Genomic DNA, 20,284 nt, shown 5'->3' with positions numbered 1-20,284 from the left:
AAAATCTAACGCATATGATTATTATCAAAATATTAAATTTTGATATAATATAAAAAAGGAAAAAAAGAAGACATTTAAAAAAAAAAATTAAAAATCACAATTCGCATATATAGATAATTATAAATACTATCCGTGCATAACACGGGTGATATGCTAGTATATATATATATATATATATATATATATGTAAGTTATAAAATCCAAAATTAAAACAATATATACCTAATTCTTTTGTCAAGTGTATTCTATTTAGAGTATAATCTTTACATTATCTTAACGTTGCTACATGGAAAGGTTTTGCTTGAAGTGGGTTTATGAGCAAGGAGTGAGCATACTTGTGAAGAGCTTTAACAAAGAGCGGATCAAAGAAAATTTTGACATATTTGATTGGATGCTAAGCCCCAAAGAGTCTTAAGAAGATTGATCAAATTCCACGGAAAAAAGGGTGTCTTGGAATTGAGTTCATATCCGACCAAGGCCCCATATAAATCTGTTGAGGAGCTTTGGGATGAAAGTATCTAATGTTATATTATGCAGTTCGATCTGGAAATAATGAATAAGTTGGAGACGGTGTTATAACTTGTTAAGGTTATAATTTGAAGAAAAAAATTGTTGATTTTGGTTTATTGTGAAAGGATATTCTCTATGCATGAGATTTCTGTCACTGTAGCTATAAGAATGGTTAGATGTATGTTCTCTTACTTCTATGTAAAATACTTTCATATTTTGTTTGTTTGTATTTTAGTTTTTCAACTTAATTTTGTTCATTTTGCATTCTTCAATTGTGCTTCCAATGTATTGTGCCTTATATTTATTTACTTTTTCCCCTAATGAAATGAAATGTAGCAACACCGGAGCTGGAGTAGAAAATCTGTTGGAGATGATTTTGAATAATTAACTCCTTAATTTAGTTAAAAAACAAATGTAAGGCATCTGTTGTAGATGCTCTGCCTATTTATATATATACATGCACAAAAATAAGCACTTAAAATTGCATAATTCAAAGTCTAAACCAAAATTACAGTGGCCACCAAAAAACATATATGGCCAACAATCGCAATCACGTTCCTACTGCCATATTCTTATATCCTTCTAATTTTTTAATATGTTTATTCTAACTACGATAACTATTCGTTCTCAACATGGTATATCCAAATACATAAATTTATGCCATTTAAGGTCTACATCATGATCTCCACTAACAACTGCAAATCTTGTGATGCTTGTAATCAATAATGATATAATAATAATCATTATTGCTAAGCATATTATAATGTAGGGATCATAACCCAATAGCAATAAATTATTGCAATAACATACTAGTTTGTTAAAAGATTGCATACTTGCATTAATGATCGTTGACGAATATCAGCAAACAAAACGAGACAATATGGTACCATATCCAGTTTAACCAAGGGATTATCATTTGGCCATCAAGTCTCTCCTATGAGGAGGGCTTTAGTTCCATTCTTAGGAGTGAAATAGGGCAAGACTTACAAGTGCTTGCAAGATGAGGGTGGGAGTTCAATTCCCCTTAGGTGCTAATCTAACTACTAACTTTCGCCGATCAATAAAAAAAAAAAAAAACATATCCAGTCTTTCTATGTGTGATAGGATCTCACAAGCTTATAACCAATAGCTATTGGTGACTATGCAAATACTAAACCATTAGATCATAGGTGACGATTTTAGTAAGATCACCATCATTGATTTGAGTTTTGTTAAATGAAGCAAAATATGAGTTATGAAGTCCAAATTAGAATAATCTACAACTAATTCTTCCATCGAGTCTTTTCTATTTAGAGTATGAGACTTCATATAATTTAAATGTTGCTACATTGAAGGTTTGCTTGAGATGGGTTTATGGGCAAGGAATTAACTTGGCCAATACAGAAAGGTCCTGTCCCAATACCAATTGTAGGGATTCAAAGAGTAGATGTTGCAGAAGCAATAACAGGTGCAAGCACAACATTCCAGAACAACAGAAAAGCATCGAGCTTCCTGCAAAGCCAGGACAAACTCAACAACCTGCATAATGATAATCAATTCTTTTGAGCATATATTATTTTCAGGATACATAATTCAAATACCTTGGCTTATATTAGGAAGAAATTAATCCTTAATTGTCATTATTCATTTGTGTTCCATACAAATTCAAAATTATTACTCACATCCGGCTTTTCTGTGCTGAAATTAATATGTTAGTATTCCTTGTGACAGGATTTGACAAAGCAACAATAGTATGTTGTGCAACTGGCTTGCTTGAGATGGGTTACATATGTGACAAATTCAACCCTTTCACTTGTACAGATGCCAATAAATATGTATTCTGGGATTCCTTCCATCCTACAAAGAAGACAAATGGTATTGCCGCTGATTACACCATTAAGAATTCCCTAGGTGTATTCCTATAATTTCCTTATGTATATTGTAACATATGTAATCATCAGTGCTGCTCTCAGTATTCATATGAATTAATTAGTCTAGATTCATAAATTAAGATTTTGTTCCCAAAATTGTGTAGTTCTCACAATTATGCAATACAGTTGCAGTTCAGAAAACCAACCTCTGTATCTTCAAACTTCAGATGTGCAATGCCATCCCAGCATTGTAGTTAAGGAGGCCTGAAACAAGAATAATATGAGAGCACAACCGGTGTACCTGGGTTCAGTTCCTACTGTTGTAGAGAGATATGTGTGCATTTGTAACAATTGGCAGTTGAGATGTTATGAAGGTAATTCCACAAAATCAGCCAAGAATAAGGTCAACTCAAGGATGTTTAAGTACTTATCAGCCATGGTATATGGGCGTAGAGTTGAGATATTATAAGGAAAAAACAGTAAGTCCAAATAAAAAACTCAAATAAGAAACTGGCTAAAAAATGATATAATGGAAATCAAAAACTGAATCCATTTAGCTAGTAACAAAATGGAACATAAAAATATCTCACCAATTAATTTATCACAACGTGAAGCAGCAAGAGTGTTTGGTAATGTATATAAGGAGAATTTAAAGAAGATAAGCACCTTAATTCAAATAGTTAAAATCATTTTGCCTATTTTGGGAAATGCAGCTTGATCAGTGTAGGAAGTTCAGCAAGCTCAACTTGAGGTTTACCCAACAAAATACTCCTCAACTTTTCATCACAATTGACCACGTTCCTGTTATTTGGATCCTAAGCAAGAAAGAAAAAACTCAGTCAGGATATAAAAAAAAAAAAGAGAGAGAGAGAGAGTAATGGATCCATCCAGACTCGTCCAAATGTGCAAAAGAAACCCCATATATTATCACTTCAGGATCAAAATGTAAAGGCAATGCTAATACATAATTTCACAGTTACTTCTTGAAATCACAGGGCAACAGAGGCTGCAAGATTTCTGTTGCTGGGTACCTAAAAAAAAAAGGACTCAGTAATGATTGTCACAACTAAAATTAGGGATGAAGGTTTTAACAACCTAGAAGAAGAAAGAAAAAAAACCATCAATAAGCATTGTGAATTTATTGTTATCTGTAATTCTTTTAACAATAAGCATTGTAAATTTATTGTACCAATAAACACAACATGGACCTTCCAAAATAATGCAGAAAATTAGACAAATGTTTAAAGTATGAGAAAATGAACCTGTCATAGCATAAAAATTTTCCACTATCAAATTCCTGAAAATGCAAAGTACAAATCTAGGGAAATTTATTTTTTATTTTTGATAAGTCAAAGGAAACTTTCTTTTACCACACACAAGTAAAGTGACACAACTTTTTGAAGTGAGTAACTAATGTAGTAATGAGAAAAATGATGGAATATATGGAAATGAGAGATCATTACATTTGTTAAATCATTAAAAAATTATTCTCACACTTCCCAAATGAAACCACAAAACCTAATGCATTAGGATCCACGTAAGATAAAGACACAATCAGTAGTATGTGCATCATGGATTGTTAATCAATCATACAAGTTATAGTTACTTAAGAAAAAATATATGTACTTTCTAAAACTTTCAACTACATAATTGAATATATAAACATAAGGGAGACATGGAGGACCTGGAAATTGTTGGCCTTGATGTATGACCAGACACGCATGAAACAGCCCAAACGAGATCTGAGATTAACCCACAAATTCTCAAAGCGTTGAAGGAAGATTTACAAGGTCAATCAAGTTGGCGAGTTTCTTTAGGTTGTCAGTGATGGCTTTCTTTATCCGCTATGACAGCATTTTTGTTAATTATTTTCTGCTTTCTAAAACTTGAAAGCCAATAAAATCATTAGTGGTGTGATCAACCGCTTCTACTAAACTAAACCCTCACTTTAGGAGAATAATAGAAAGAAAATTTACATATACCAATATGAGCAATCATTGTCACATTGGTCTTACTAGAAATCATTGGTGATCCACATCAGACATGCACCACAGACCAAACAGAGTCTTGTAGTGTGTGGCATGTGATAATTAAACAGGAAACTACCCTCAACAGATCCCACTTCCATTTTCTCCCAAGAAAGCAATTTTAAGAAAACACAAAACAAATGGTTCAAATACCATGAGAAAATATAATAAGTCACTTTTTCCGGCGTATTGTGTTAGTAACTTTAAGATCCATGCTCAAACATAGCAAACATAGGTTAGAAGGAGCAGTGGTGGACTTAACTAAACAAAGCCTTCAATACTCAGTGTTTCCCATGGAATGCATTACCATATCATAAATATACTAGTGCTAAAGAAGCAAAAACACATGACTTTGTCAGAGAGCTTATTTCCAGCAAGAAATAGTTGCCGCAAATATGCCAGAGAGCTTATTTCCTGCAAGAAAATCCGTCACTGCTATGAACAAATTCAGCTGTGACAAAAATTTGACAAGAGATGATCCTTAATCTAATTTTATATATCTAACTTTACAAAAATTGGTTTTAATTTTTAGATTTGAATAATAATGCCCTAAAAAATAACAACAATGTTAAGAATAAAGAATCAATCATAAAATGATTTACAAAAAATTTATTAAATGACTGATATTAAATTCAATTATAGTAAGATCTACATTCAAAATAAACCTGAACAACTCAATATACTATCTGTAATCTTATGAGATTTAAATTTCAAAGCAACATATATCCCTATCCTAATCTCACGAATAATTACCAAGAAAAACTCAAGCAATAGTGGTAGAGAATTTTGAATTCAAGCAATTTGAATGAATACAGAGGAGTATATATATAGATATGTACATGTATACATGCTGTGCTATGCAAAGAGAGAAAGAGATTGAAAACATACCAAATCGCTATTGAATCCAAATTACTACGATCTTGGTTAGAAACCAAATCGATTTACTCAAACTTATATATATCTGCAAAAAAATCAAATCGATTTACCTTCAGATTGAAGCCAAAGAACTCAGGTCTACGTTGGAGCTGAAGCTTGATTCTGAAAGATGAAAGCTGAAGATCAATTCTGAAAGATGAATTCAGATATGATCAATCGATTCTGAAAAATGAAAGCTAGAGATCAATTCTGATATGAGGCGGCACACAGATCGATTCGGATTGAAGCTGAAGATCGATTGAGTCCTAGCTAAGATCGATCGAAGCTGAAGATTGATTGAGTCCTAACTATTTTGAGCACAAAGATCGATCGAAGCTGAAGATCAATTGAGTCCTAGACAAATAGCTGAGGTCGATTGAGCCCTGGCTGAGATCGATTATAGTAAATGAAGGAATCCAGCTTAAGAATGCACGTATTTGACAACTGAAGGAGGGATCGAAAGGAGGAGGGATCAATTGAGTTCAGCGCGGATTTGACAACCTTTAGCAACCAAATTAATTAGTCTCCATTGCCTACCTCACAGATGGGGTCAAGTGCCCAAATCAGCATAAGTTTTAACTTTTTTTTTTTTGGATCCCTAAAAGTCTTTAAATAATTTTTTTTGACCCATCATAAAGGAATATAGTATTTGTATAATGTTCTCTTAAAATTTATTTTTGTCTGTAAATGATGATTTTTAGAGACTAAATTCAATTGGTTTCTAAATAATAGTCTTTAAATCACCAATTTCTTATAGTGAATTTTATATTTTATTTTTATGTTTGTATAAAAATCTTAAAATTTTGTTTGAATTATAAATTTGGATAAAAATTAAAAAATACAAAAAGAGAATGTGATTGAAATTTAATTGTATTTTATTCATATTATATTTATTTATGTTTTAGTAAATTTTAAAGTAGTTACAGTTGGCTTGTTTGTGTAAAGTTATAACATTTTACGACATGAAATGTATGTCGTTTTAAGTGCAAATATTTTATGACATATTTTTATATGTCATGAAAATATACATTTTTATGGCATTCTTTTGCATGCCATAAAAAATTAGATTGAATTTTTATTTTTATTTTTTTGAATTTTTCACGACATGTTCATGCATGCCGTGTAAAGTTATAATATTTTACAACATGAAATGCATATCGTCTTAAATGCAAATATTTACGACATTTTTTTGTAAGTCGTGAAAATACATATTTTTTTACGGCATACTTTTGTATGTCATAAACATATGAATTAACGACTTACATAATATGTATGTCGTTATTGAAAAAGCATTAACGACTTGCAAAAGAAAAAAGCTGTAAAATGTACTAATTACAACATACATTTGATGTATGCCATAAACTTAAAGCCGTAAATAGTTAGTTTTGTTGTAGTGATAGGCACTTTGACGCGGCTACAGTTTACCAGTCAGAGCAAACCCTTGGTGAAGCCATAACACAAGCTCTACAGCTCGGCCTCATTCAATCTCGCATTGAGCTTTTGCATCACATCCAAACTTTGGTGCTCCGATGCACACCCTGACCGTGTCCTCCCAGCACTACAAAATACTTTGCAGTAAGACAAGACAATTTTCATTTATACTAATAATTAACAAACTCATACATAGTACTTCTTTTTGGTTCTGTTTTATTACATGTATTTTTAAGAGACTTGGGTTAGAGTATTTAGATTTATATCTCATTCACTTTCCAATCAGCTTGAAATCCGAGAGCTACGAGGTGCCTTTCAGTAATAAGGACCTTCTTCCCATGGATTTCAAGTTTGTGTGGGAAGCTATGGAGGAGTGTCATAAACTCGGCCTCTCCAAGCATATCAGAGTTAGCAACTTCTCTTGCAAGAAGCTTCAACAGTTACTTCTCACATCAAAGATCCCTCCAATTGTCAATCAAGTGAGTGTTCTATTTTCGACAAATAAGTTTATTATGTTGGTTTCAAATAAAGAGATTTAAGAATAAGGAGATAGAAAAACAAGGCAAGATGGTAAGTTGAGACGGAAGATGTTTAATAAGATTTTTGTGGCTAGAAAGAAAATTCTTAGCATGATTCTAGTAGCTAGAAAGAAAATGCTTAGCATAATTTCAAATAATTATTTTTATATAATTATTTCAATTTTATCATGATAAAACTATTTAACTCAATCTTGAAATTCATAGGTAAACTCTCATATCAAACTTCAAGTTAATGTGCTTGAATGATTATGGTCAAATCCTTTGATTTCTTTAGAAGAATGTTTGTGGAAGTGGGTTAATGTATAGTGGTTGATTGGATGGGCATAGATGATCCTGGTACTAGCAGGTTTGTTCATCAATTTCTGCAATTGGGAAGCTTTGCTGCTGTGGCTGTGTTTTTGTTTTTTGGGTTGGTCTGCTTAGTTGATGTGTTGAATATTTTTGCCATGATGCCATTTTGCAGCTTGGAGTTTTTATTGATGTAATCTTTGCAAATTGCATTAATAAATTTTTCTTTTTTACTGGTGAAAAAAAATAAAAATCCCTTGATTCCAAATTTACATCCACAATTAGTCTCAAGTCACTTCCCTCTAGAACAACAAATATCATATCAATCATTAATTTTTTTTAAAAAATAATTTTGCAAATGACCTCGAGTACTAAAAAAAAAAATAATTTAGTATTTTTTTTTTTAAATACTCAAGGCCATTTGCAAAATTCTTCAAAAAAAATAAAAAAATAAATAACGATTGATATGATATTTGTTCTAGAGGGAAGTGACTTTGGACTAATTGTGGATCTGAATTTGAAATGAAGGGATTTGACCTTAATCATTCAAGCACATTAACTTGATATGATAGTTTATCTATCAATTTTAAGATTGAGTTAAATAGTCTTAACATGATAAAATTGAAAAACAATATAAAAATAATTATTTGAAATTATACTAAACATATTCTTTCTAGCAACAATAATCATGCTAAGAATTTTCTTTCTAGCTACAAAAATCCTATTAAATATCTTCTATCTCAACTTACCTTCTTTCATTGTTTTTCCATCTCCTTATTCTCAAATCTCTTTATTGAAACCAACATAATAGACTTATTTGTTGAAAATAGAACACTCACTTGATTGACAGTAGGAGGGATCTTTGATGTGAGAAGTAACTGTTGAAGCTTCTTGCAAGAGAAGTTGCTAACTCCGATATGCTTGGAGAGGCCGAGTTTATGACACTCCTCTATAACTTCCCACACAAACTTGAAATCCATGGGAAGAAGGTCCTTATTACTGAAAGGCACCTCGTAGCCCCCGAATTTCAAGCTGATTGGAAAGTGAATGAGATATAGATCTAAATACTCCAACCCAAGTCTCTTAAAAATACATGTAATAAAACAGAACCAAAATAAAATACTATGTATGAGTTTGTTAATTATTAGTATAAATGAAAATTGTCTTGTCTTACTGCAAAGTATTTTGTAGTGCTGGGAGGACACGGTCAGGATGTGCATCAGAGCACCAAAGTTTGGATATGATGAAAACCTCAGTGCGAAATTGAATGAGGCTGAGTTGTAGAGCTTGTGCTATAGCTTCACCAAGAATCTACTCTGACTAGTAAACTGCAGCCGCATCAAAGTGCCTATACCCAAGTTTTAGAGCATTCAGAATGGATTCTTTCATGATTTCTTCTAATGCACCAAAAGGCCAAGCAGCTGTTCTGAAGCCTAGCGCAATTGAATGGTCACATTTGTTGAACCCAATCATACCTCTAGAATGCATCCCATTTTCTATTGTTGTTGATTGCTTAACAATATTACACAATGAAATCTCGTCCACAAACCAGCATATAGAATCAGAATCGGTGTGGGGGTTGCCAGGGATGACCCAGCCCCACTCAAGCAAAATGTCAATGAGAGGTTCAGTATTTATCTCTAAGTGGAGGAAACAGAAAAACTAGAATGACCTTAATCCCTTCAACTAAAAATAAAAATTTACTTCACTACTATCTTCTCACTTTTCCTTATCGTGTTCCTTTTCTCCTATAAGTCTAATTAACACAACCAGATTCCACCACCCAAACTTACCCCACCACCTTCCATCCTCCCACATCCACCATCACTGTTTTCCACAACTGGCACTATCATACCCACAAACCCACCCATCTGAAAAAACTCACAAAATCAAGCATTACCACCAAAAAAAATTGAAACTATAACCAAGTAAAAAGCATTCAAACAATTTGAGGGCAAGTAATAACTCCAAACCAAATAAATAAAGGTACCAAGTTGAAAATAGGACTTCTTCAGCTTGGGCCACTAATCTAAAATGCAGAAGAAAAGCAATCATATTTGGCCCACCACACTTGGGCATATCAACAAACAATTGGTAGGCATGCACAAAGACAAGTGACCGACACACTATCAGTAAAGGACAGATGTTGAGGAAACAGAGGAAGTTGTGAATCATTATTCAGTAAAGCAAGTTGAGCAACCCACTAGGAGAGTGATATTGGGTTCACTGATGCCTCTAGCACCAGCGGTGATGACCATAATTGCACAACCCAGAACCTCACTCGCTGCACCACTGCCAGATTTGAAGACTGAAGATAAAAACCAAAGGAAATTGTATCGGTTCAGACTATTACCAATAATGATGTGCTTCTGGACCACCCTTCCTCGGCAACCCCACTCCTCCACACTTTCTCCACACTTTCTCCACCAGTGGCAGTGACCCACCCCTTCCTACCTTCATCCACCTCCATATCTCTGTTCATCCCTTTTTTAGACTGATACGTAGGAATGGCAACGGGCCGGGCGAGGTCAGGGATGCCACTCCCTGTCCCCGTCCCCGATCCCCAAAAGTAAAAACATCCCCGTCCCCGCCTCCGATCCAAGGCCCTTACCTCCCCCACCCCCGTTCCCTAATGGGGATCGGGTTTCCCCGACCCCGAAATATCCCGACTTATCTGTTCACAACACACACAGACCAACTATTCAGATCAACAACAATCATCAACAACAGCAGACAACAGATCGGTGGCAACAACTAATATATATATACAACCTAAAAAAAAATTAAAACATCAACAACATATATATATATATAAAGAGAGAGAGAGAGACTCAGATCGGTGGCAACGGAAGCTTCACGGATGGGCCACGGTTCAGGATCTGTTCAGATCGGTGATGATGGATCTAGATGATTGCTGAGTGAGGGAGAGAGGGAGGGAGAGAGATGAGAGAAACGGTGAGACTCAAAGAGAGAGATCTGAGTCAGTGACAGTGAGTGAGGGATCGAGAGAGAGGAGAGAAGTCAGTGAGGGGGAGAGAGAGAGAGAGAGAGATGAGAGACCGGAAAGACGCAGAGATTTGAGTCGGTGAGTGAGGGATAGAGAGATAATAGAAGTCAGTGAGAGAGAGTTTTCGGATGGAAGCATGGACCGGATTGGTCCGGATTGGGAGAAAACCAAGATCAATCCGTTATCTACGGTTCCTGGAAAATTAGAACCAATCCAATCCATTTAAATTGTGGAACCAATCCGAACCAATCCGTTGAAACACGGATTGGATCGGTTTAGGACCACGGATTTAAATAATTAAATAACAAAAAAATATAGACATTACATTTTCATTCCAATAGCAACATAGCTGCTGAAAACCTGTCTACAATATAATTAAACATCCATTCCAATAGCAGCCTGTAAACAATATAATCTGAGTGGTAAACTTGCAAACAATATTATATAAGTAAACATCCTATTTGAAAACCTGTAAGCAATATTATAAACTGTAAACCATTCCAAATTAAACTTTCATTTCACTAGCATTTCCATTCTATTCCACTAGCATTTCCATAAACTGAAAACCTGTAAACATCCTATGCCACTAGCATTTCCATTCCAATAGCAACTTCATTCCTGTAAACCTGTAAACAATATAAGTAAAAACAACACCCATTCCAAGTAAACAACATCCATTCCATTATAAACTGGAGCAAACATCCTCCATTCTAAGCAAACATTATCCATTCCAAGCAAACACACATCAACAATAGTGTTGAATCAATTCCAACAAGAAAAAGGTAAAGAAGAGGGAATAAAAAGAAAAAGGTAAAGAGCATTGTAAAACAGAAATTCAACATGCAAGCAGTTCCTAGTTCCTACTTTCTAAAAAAAAATTACTATTTATGCAATCTCTCTTTTGGTTCGAATTGATATACTTACCATTTCAATATTCATAACTTAAGAACCAAACAAAGAACCTCAATAAATTATATACAATGTAAACAAATGAACAAACACCACAACAAAACTCAAAGATCAAGTTGATTAGAACCAAAAGTAACTATATGAAACTTGATCTTCTAATTAACACATCAACAAACTCTGAAACTCTTTCAAGTCTATGACAAAGAGACTCACACAATGCTCTACAGAAACATTTTCAAAGCTCAACACAGTCCAAGTATTTGATGCAAGAAAAAAAAATAAAAATAAAAAAACTAAAAGCTTTCAAACTGGATCAAATAAAATTACAACATGAAGGAAAACCCATCAATAAAAACATTCAATATGCAACTGGATCTTCCAATTAACACAGAAACACACTCTGAAACCATTAAATTTTATGGCAAAGACGCTCACACAATGCAGGAGAGAAAAAATTTCAAACATCAACAAATTATGCAGCCCAGGTATTCGATGAAAGTATCAGACAAAAAAAAAATTGAGTCTTGAAACTGGATTTGTAACGCCCTCAAAATAATAACATTAAACCCAACAAATAAGACAAGCGTTGATAGATAAACTAACTACCTTCTATCATTCATTAGAATTCCATTACATAAGTATTACATGTTAACCTCATAACAAAATGCCCTACGGGCTTACAGCTTTCCAAGTTAACACTTGGTTACAACAAAGAGGTCTAACTCGTTTACACATTAAGCCCTTGGCTTGAAATTACATGTAATACATCAAAAGTAAAACGACAAAACTATGCCCGCCACTAGCCTCCCAGCTATGTCCTTGGAGGTGGCATGCTTCCTGTACCTGAAAATGATGTTCCCATATAGGGTGAGCCACAGCCCAGTAGAAATACACTAAACCAACCATGGACAATGACTAAAACATTAGCAATTGATAGTTGGTCAACACTGATTCAATCACATAAATTACATATTTATGTCAACGACTTACAAGTCCCAATTACTTTTCATTTTCCCTTTTTCAACAGATAAGCATGCTAGCTCTATCATCATTTCCACAGATATGTATAAAAACTATATCTCATATTCAGATAAGCATAAAAGCTATATCCACAATCTCAACAGATATGTATATCAACAATATCCACAGATAAGCATACAAGCTGTATCCACATTCTACAACAGATATGTATATCAACAATATCCACAGATAAGCATACAAGCTGTATCCACACTTCACTTCACAAAGATAAGCATATGAGCTCTATCTTCACTTCTCTAGACAAGCATATGAGCTCTGTCTACGGAGTACATCCCCTATCTCCTCCAAATACCTATCCGGTTTAGAGGTCCATCCCCTATCTTCCCCTAAACCGCGGAGTACATCCCCTATCTCCTCCTCTACACATAACGTATATAAACACATTGGTTCTATATACAATCACACAATACAAACAATTAATGTATTCTAGCAACTGTCAAGTTCCATAACACATTCCATTGATTAGTTTCCGTTTACCTAATCATCATGCATTGTCTACAACAATCTCGACTATCCTCCACCGATAGCCCAAAGCAGTTATTTCTAAAACAGAAAATAAATGCACAAATGGATATTCAATCAACATTTCATTTCCTCATTTCTCATCAATTAATTATCCCAATTAATTAAACAATGTAATTAGGCCATTTTCCATAATTACCATTTCAACCCTTAGGTCCCATTTTCATCAATGATTCAACAATCAGTCCGTTTTTCTATGCCAAACATGCATCTAGGTTTATTATGAATAAAACCCCAACCTTTGTAAAATTACACAAAAGCCCCAAACCTTTACAAGATTACCAAACCAAGCCCAACATCTCAAAATACCAAAATTTAAAGACAAAACCCATAGAGAGGAGTAGGTTATCCCTACCTCAAATTCGGAGTTCCAAAGGAGAAGACGACAAAACCCAACGTGCTCCAAAACCCGTGATTTTCAGATTAAAATGTAGCCCTCGACGATCAACAACTCTTTTGTAAAGGCCAAAGGTGAGTAAATCACTCCTACTAGATCAAAACCTAGAGAGAAGGTAGAGTCTAGAGTGAGAGGCTCAACAATGGTGATTTTGGAAAAGTAAGAGAGAGAAGATAAAGTGAAAAAGTGATTTGGAGAGTCACAACTTCGGGTCTTTAACCCAGGTCTACGCTCGAGCGTAAAACACCCCGCTCGAGCGTCCACTCACAGACTTCCGCTCGAGCGGCCAACCTCCCGCTCGAGCGCAGAATGCACTCGCCCAGCACTTTTGCAGAACCAGGCCTCCGCTCGAGCTCCCAACCCTACGCTCGAGCTCACAACACTGCACAACAAGATACTGGATGGACGTAATCTACGCTCGAGCGCCAACACCTCCGCTCGAGCGTACAGGCCAAAAATCTGGGCAACTAGTTTTGGTTTCTAAACTCAACCAACCTGTAACAAACCCGCTCGACACATCCTATAACTCAAATACGAAGTAAAAAGGATGTAAACAAGATAATAAACAACTACCAACATCCACGGACACATGTCCGGATCACTATACAACAAGGGTAAACCCGGGATCGCTATAGGATTGAATAGCGTTAAAAATGAAAACCCATCAACAAAAAACACATTAAAAAGCAGAAATAAAAAATAAGCTCCGAGAGGTCAGAAATCCTGGACATCAACTCAAGCTCTTTCAGGCTTTAAATCCTAGACATCTTCGACACTTTTGTGCTTTGAAGTAGAACCAATCAATGTTTCTAACTAGTTTAATTTCCATAAACACTGATCTGTGCATCAATGGTTACAAACAACAACAGAAAATAGAAATACAAAACAGAGATGAAATCATAAATAAAAAATAAAAAATAAAAACAGAAAATAGAAATACAAACAGAAAAAAAAACAATCGATCTAAAAAACATAATAAAAATAAAAATAAAAACATAATGTAAACATAAAACACAATAAAAATAAAAATAAAAATAAAAACAGAAAAAAAAATCTCCTACTTACATTCACTGAATCCATTGTAGATGACATGAACAATCGATCTAATCTGCGATGGATGATCTGGGAACCTATTTCAGAGTGTTACAGATTAAACCTATTTCAAAGTGTTAGAGAGAGAGAGAGAGGAGCTCACCGAAAGAGGAAGACAACAGCTATAGATCGATCTAATCTGAGATGGAGATCTGGGAATAAATAAACAAAAATAGTCACCGATCCGAGAGAGAGATGAGAGATGAGAACAGAGAGAGAGAGAGAGAGAGAGAGAGCTCACCAACGGAGAGATAGCAGCAGCACACCGATCTGATCTGAGATGGATGAGAGTGAGAGAGAGAACTCAGTCTGAGATGGGAAAGAGAGAGAGAGACACCATCGATATAGAATAGAGACCTGAGACGAGATGAGACTGAGAGGCGTGAAGGGGAGGCTGCTGGATTAGGTTTACATTTTAGTTTTTAGATTAATGATTGAGGCCTCAAATTTTTTTGGCTCAAATTTGCCTCGAATTTTTTTTTTTTTTTTTGCTGGGTTGATGCTTTGCTTGTTATTATTATTATTTTTTTTATTTATTTTTTTCTGCAATGTATTAGCCCAGAAAAAAAAAATGCATTCGAGGCAATTTCGAGCCTCATTTTCGAGGCCTCAATCACAGCCGTAGTTTTTATATCATATAAGAAAATATATGGTGTGGGAAGGTATATAGTATAAAAATATAGATTATTTTTAGATGGTCCGGATCGGTTCCAATCCGGAACCGTGAGGTTCAATCCGGAACCGATCCGTGGCCTACGGATTTTGAATTTTTCAATCTGGAACTGAACCACGGATTCAAAAAACCAATCCAAACCTATCGGATTGAACTGGACCGGATCGGATTACGAATTTTACGAATTTCTTGCTCAGCCTTAGTTGAGAGGTAGATATTATTAGATAGCACGGGATAATATATTATTTATTAAAATTATGATAATTATATTTAATTTTTTATATTTTTTCTTTCGTAAAATAAATTTTATACATAAGTTTAAGAGTTTTGTTTCAAATGTTTCTTTACTATAATATTTACTCATAAACATAGATTAAAATTGTTATATTGACAATTAACAATTAAAATTATGCTTTGTTATAAAAAAAAAAACGACATAGTTCTAATACTTCACTATTGTAGAATAAAAATATATGAATTTTGAAAAATTGTTATATTGATTTTTGAAAGGAAAATAATTAAAGAAATTTTAAAAACATAATGAATAAAAAAAATCATCATAGCATGTAATTTAAGATATTAAATTTTTTTTTAAATGAATAGACTTTAAAAAGATGTTATTACAATTAAAACTAATATCATATTTATTAATACGTATAATTTGATTTGGATATTATTTATATTTTCACATGCTTATTGAAAACAAAAATAAATAAAATAAAAATAAAAATATTAATTATTTTGAGTTTTAAAATATGATTTTGTAGACTTGCTATATTAACTTTTGGAAGGAATATATTGGAATTTTTTTACAAAAATTGAATATTAGTCGTTGAACAAATCTTATAAGATTTATAAAATAAAATTTATAATAAAAAGAAATTAATGATATTGCAACATATGCATTTTAACAATTTTAAATTTTGAAAAAAAAATAGATTAGTACTTTGAATTTCAATTATTGTACAACATTTTTATTTATATAATAATATAAATAAGGATAGGTAATAGATAGATTAAAATTAATTATAAATATAGCTATATTTAAAAAGATATGGTCTTGTATAGCTATATTTTAAATTCTAAAATTTATTTTTTAGCTTACTATATAGAAAGATTCAAAATTTTAAATTACATATGATTTTTTTTAAAAAAAAAAACATATGAACTCACAGTGGAGTAGAGAGATAAGTACTATAAAAGAATAGAGGAGCTGCACATATTAAAGATAAATAATTAAATAATTGACCAACACCTTTAATAATTTTGAAAAAAATTGATTAAAATGAAAATTTTCTATTTGTAACTTTGAAAAACTATTATATGCCTTTGAAATAATGCTCTGCACCAACTTTCAATTAACACATACCATGATATCAAAAAAATATTAAAAGTAATTTTTTTTTAAAAAAAGTAATGATATACAAACATAAAATCAATACAAAAACTTATTAATAAATATTTTGTTTGGATTTTTATCTATCACTTTACAGTGAGTGACATGTTTTTTTTTATTATACAAATGACTCTATCAAACCATTTTAGCATAAAAATTCTAGGAAAACAATATTAACGAACAAAAAGTAGTTATAAACAAAAAATAGATAATGGTTGGTAGAGAAGAGGGAGAAATAACACACAAAATATGAAATATAAAAAAAAAATGGTCATAGATTAAAAAGAAGAAGAAAAAGAAGAAGAAATGGTGTACCTAAAAGATAAAAGAGTCTATTTAAAGAATAGAACAGATTAAACATAAACTAACTTCCAATTTGTCTCATAAAAATAAAGTTGAAAAGCAATGAGTTTCATTGTTCTATGAATATAATATTTATAGGGCGAGCAAGACATGAATAGCTTAGAAAAATTATAATGTATGATGGCTAAATTTTTTTTGATAGAAGAAAGAATTGGTTAGAGATAGAGTGCACAAGAATAATTTTTTTCATCTTTTCTTTTCTAAATTATAAATCATGGAATCATTATAAAAAATAATAAATTATGAGATTTTTCTAAAAAATTATATATAGTATAGATATGCTTAAATTTATTTGGAAATAAAATTGGGTTTAATTATGGATTAGAGAGAGAATCTAGATATAAGGTTTAATTTTTATTTTATATTAGGCTTAATTTTAAATTTGTATAGATTAGACCAGTTGTGAAATATTTTAATAGTATACATTTCATGGGAGGTGAGAGAGTTTTCTTTTCATTATATTTATTTTAAGAGAGAAAGATTGGATGGGATTTATATTCTTTTTAAAAAATTAGATTTAAGGTTTTGAAACATTTAGGGTCTCTAAGATGAAAACCTACTTTGGTATAATATATAGCATAGATAGATTATGAGATTTAGAAAAGGGATAAATATTAGGGGAGAGATTTTAAAAACTTGTAATTGAATTTTTTTTTTCTTCCAATCTATAGTTACTTTGTTAGCAAATAGTATTATTTTTAAAATTACAAAAATTAGCAATTTTAGTTTTTTTTTTAATCTGTAGTTATTTTGTTAAACAATAGTACTATTTCTAAAATTACAAAAATTAGCAATTGTGGTTTCACATTCTTTTTAATCCATAATGTTTTGTTTTAAAATATATAATTACTTTGTTATGAGATGAGATTTTTTTTTTTTTTTTAATGTATAGTTACTTTATTAAGAGATGGGATTTAGGAAAGAGAGAAATATTGGGGAAGATTTTAGGAACTTATAATTCAAAATTTTAGGTGATTTTTTGTTTTTTGTTTTTTTTTAAATCTATAATTACTTTGTTAGCCAATAGAATTATTTTTAAATATTTTTAAAATCACAAAAATTAATAATTGTAGCATGAGAGTTTGGAACTCTCACAAGCCTTTCCTTTATATAATATATAGATAGATATAGATATTTATATTTGTTTTAGATATTTTTTTAATATACAAAATATTATTTTTAGATTTTTTATAAAAATAATTTAATAATCTCATCACTAACTATAGTGTATTGGAAAAGTTGAATAGGGTGTTGCAATAATAGTGAGAGAAGTTAAAAAAGCTTGTGGATTGGGAGAAGTCAATAAATGCTGAAATTATTATTATTTTTAAATCAAAAAATTAGAAATTAAAATTGGGATATCGGAATTCCCACAAGACTTGTTAGTTAGAAACCCTTTTTTCCTTATATAATACTAGCATATCACCCGTGTTATGCACGGATTGTGTTTATAATTATCTATATATGTGAATTGTGATTTTTTAATATTTTTTTAAATGTTTTCTTTTTTTCCTTTTTTATATTATATTAAAGTTTAATATTTTGATAATAATCATATGTGTTGGACTTTTCGAGGAATTAAATGTCTTTTTTTATTATTATTATATTATATTAAAGTTTAATATTTTGATAATAATCATATGTGTTGGACTTTTCAAGAAATTTTTTTATACTTGTTCTTAATGCATTAAAGTGTTATTATGAGGGATAATAATCATATGTGTTACCCTGCGTCTGCCTAGAACCAGACGCTCCCGAAGTGGCACTCAACTGTGGGCAAAACCTCTTCATGTGCCCAGGTTGTCCACACTGATAACAAGTCAAGGGCTGCCCCCTGCCCAAACTCTGACTCTGCGGTCTAGCTGAAGAAGAAGCAGCTTTCTGACCCCCATCCTTCTGCGGGCAAACTGAAACCTTGTGACCCAGCTGGCCACACTTGTAACAAGTGAATTCCCCCTGACTGCCTCTTCCCGAGCCTATACTCGGCACTGGAAAGGTCGATCTAGAGACTGCACCCTGAGACTGCTGAGGGTTATAACCCTTCTGTCTCCTGCCATCACTCTGACTATCCTGGCTCCTCTTGGAGCCCCTCTGTTCTTCCTCCTCCTCCTGCATCATAATCTCCATATGAGCAGCAGCATCAACTAGGTGCCTATACTCTCGAATGTAAGACCCACCAACTCTCAACTTGAGGCCCCGCCTCAACTTCCGCTCAAACTCATAGCAACGGCGTTCCTCAGACGCCACCAATTCAGGTGCAAACCTGGACAAACTAGTAAAAGTAGCCTCAAACTCGGCCACTGACAAGCCCTGCTGTTTAAGCCGGCTAAACTGATCCCTCAGCTTCTCCCTAGCTGCTGCAGACAAAAACCTCTCCTGAAAAGCATTCAAAAACGCCTCCCAAGTACCGCCCACACGAGCCTTCTCGTACTTCCACCATTGACCCGCATCTCCCTTCAGCTGGAAGGATGCCAAGGTCACTTTCAGTGCTCCGTCCTCAATGCCAAGCATCTCGAACGTCTTACTCATCTGTTCTAACCACTCATCAGCCTTCAGTGGCTCCTTCGGATCCCCAATAAACTCATCAGGATTAGACCGGAAAAACTCCCTCTTCAAGAAAGAAGGCCCTGTCTCAGCTGCCTGATTCCCAGCTCTAAGAATACCCAAAGCTCCTGCTATCTCTCTGGCCAAGGCACCCATAGTCTGCTGACCTACTGGCTCGGCCACAGTGGCCTGCCCAACTCCCTCCTGCACTGCCGGAATCTCACCCGGTAACGGTACTTCCTGCCTCGCAGGTCTACCACGCCTAGCTCCTCTTCCTCGTCCTGACATCCTATTAAAGGTAACACAGAACGTTAGCATATTCACAAATGTGCCGAAACTAAACACTCACGTCCTAATGCATGGACAACTGTAATTCACTCCACATAAGCACATAAACACATAAGCACTTACGAATTTCATTTCCGAATAATGATAGTCCCGAGGCGTTACTAGAGTTCCGGTTAGAAACAGCATTGATCAAGTGCTTTTCCAACAAGACTCCTAGAAACCCAAGGATCCAATCAACATCCTAGAAATTAAATCCCATACCCACATTGTCACGACCCCAAACCGCCCCTAGTAGTTTGGTGCCGTGATGGCCAGTAATCCGTAATTACCGAAGGCCAACTTTTCAAAACTTAACACAATCAGAGTACGAATATAGGGGGCTCACAAATGCGGAAGCGATAAATCAATTACAAGCGGTCCATAAGAGCTGTGCGTAGATTAAAGCTGTGCCAAACATTCCAATTAACTTCACAATTTAAATACAACAAGGTA

At 33.5% G+C, this 20,284-nt stretch overlaps 2 long non-coding RNA genes across 9 annotated transcripts; both read right to left on the bottom strand.

Annotated features, from left to right (window-relative positions):
• Positions 1 to 1,767: 1,767 nt before the first annotated feature.
• On the bottom strand, positions 1,768 to 6,253 carry LOC145791010 (uncharacterized). Of its 7 annotated transcripts, none has more exons than XR_014330582.1 (6): positions 5,374 to 6,253; positions 4,045 to 4,245; positions 3,027 to 3,175; positions 2,567 to 2,624; positions 2,172 to 2,346; positions 1,768 to 2,028 (listed from the first exon to the last, which is right to left on the bottom strand). It is a non-coding gene; the product is annotated as an uncharacterized LOC145791010 (long non-coding RNA). The 7 variants fall into 7 exon arrangements; XR_014330576.1 differs by having other exon boundaries at positions 3,027 to 3,391; positions 4,045 to 4,801; positions 5,374 to 5,943; XR_014330581.1 differs by having other exon boundaries at positions 1,768 to 2,001; positions 2,091 to 2,346; positions 3,027 to 3,391; positions 5,374 to 5,889.
• Positions 6,254 to 10,869: 4,616 nt separating this feature from the next.
• Positions 10,870 to 14,924, bottom strand: LOC114316093 (uncharacterized). 2 transcript variants are annotated; one of them, XR_014330589.1, is made up of 5 exons: positions 14,770 to 14,924; positions 14,632 to 14,680; positions 14,502 to 14,566; positions 11,135 to 11,193; positions 10,870 to 10,966 (listed from the first exon to the last, which is right to left on the bottom strand). It is a non-coding gene; the product is annotated as an uncharacterized LOC114316093 (long non-coding RNA). The 2 variants fall into 2 exon arrangements; XR_003648065.2 differs by having other exon boundaries at positions 10,870 to 11,193.
• Positions 14,925 to 20,284: the final 5,360 nt, after the last annotated feature.

This window comes from Camellia sinensis, chromosome 5 (assembly GCF_055761805.1).
Source record: "Camellia sinensis isolate YWXY chromosome 5, ASM5576180v1, whole genome shotgun sequence".
Lineage (NCBI taxonomy): Eukaryota > Viridiplantae > Streptophyta > Magnoliopsida > Ericales > Theaceae > Camellia > Camellia sinensis.
This window is presented reverse-complemented; position numbering and strand designations above follow the sequence as displayed.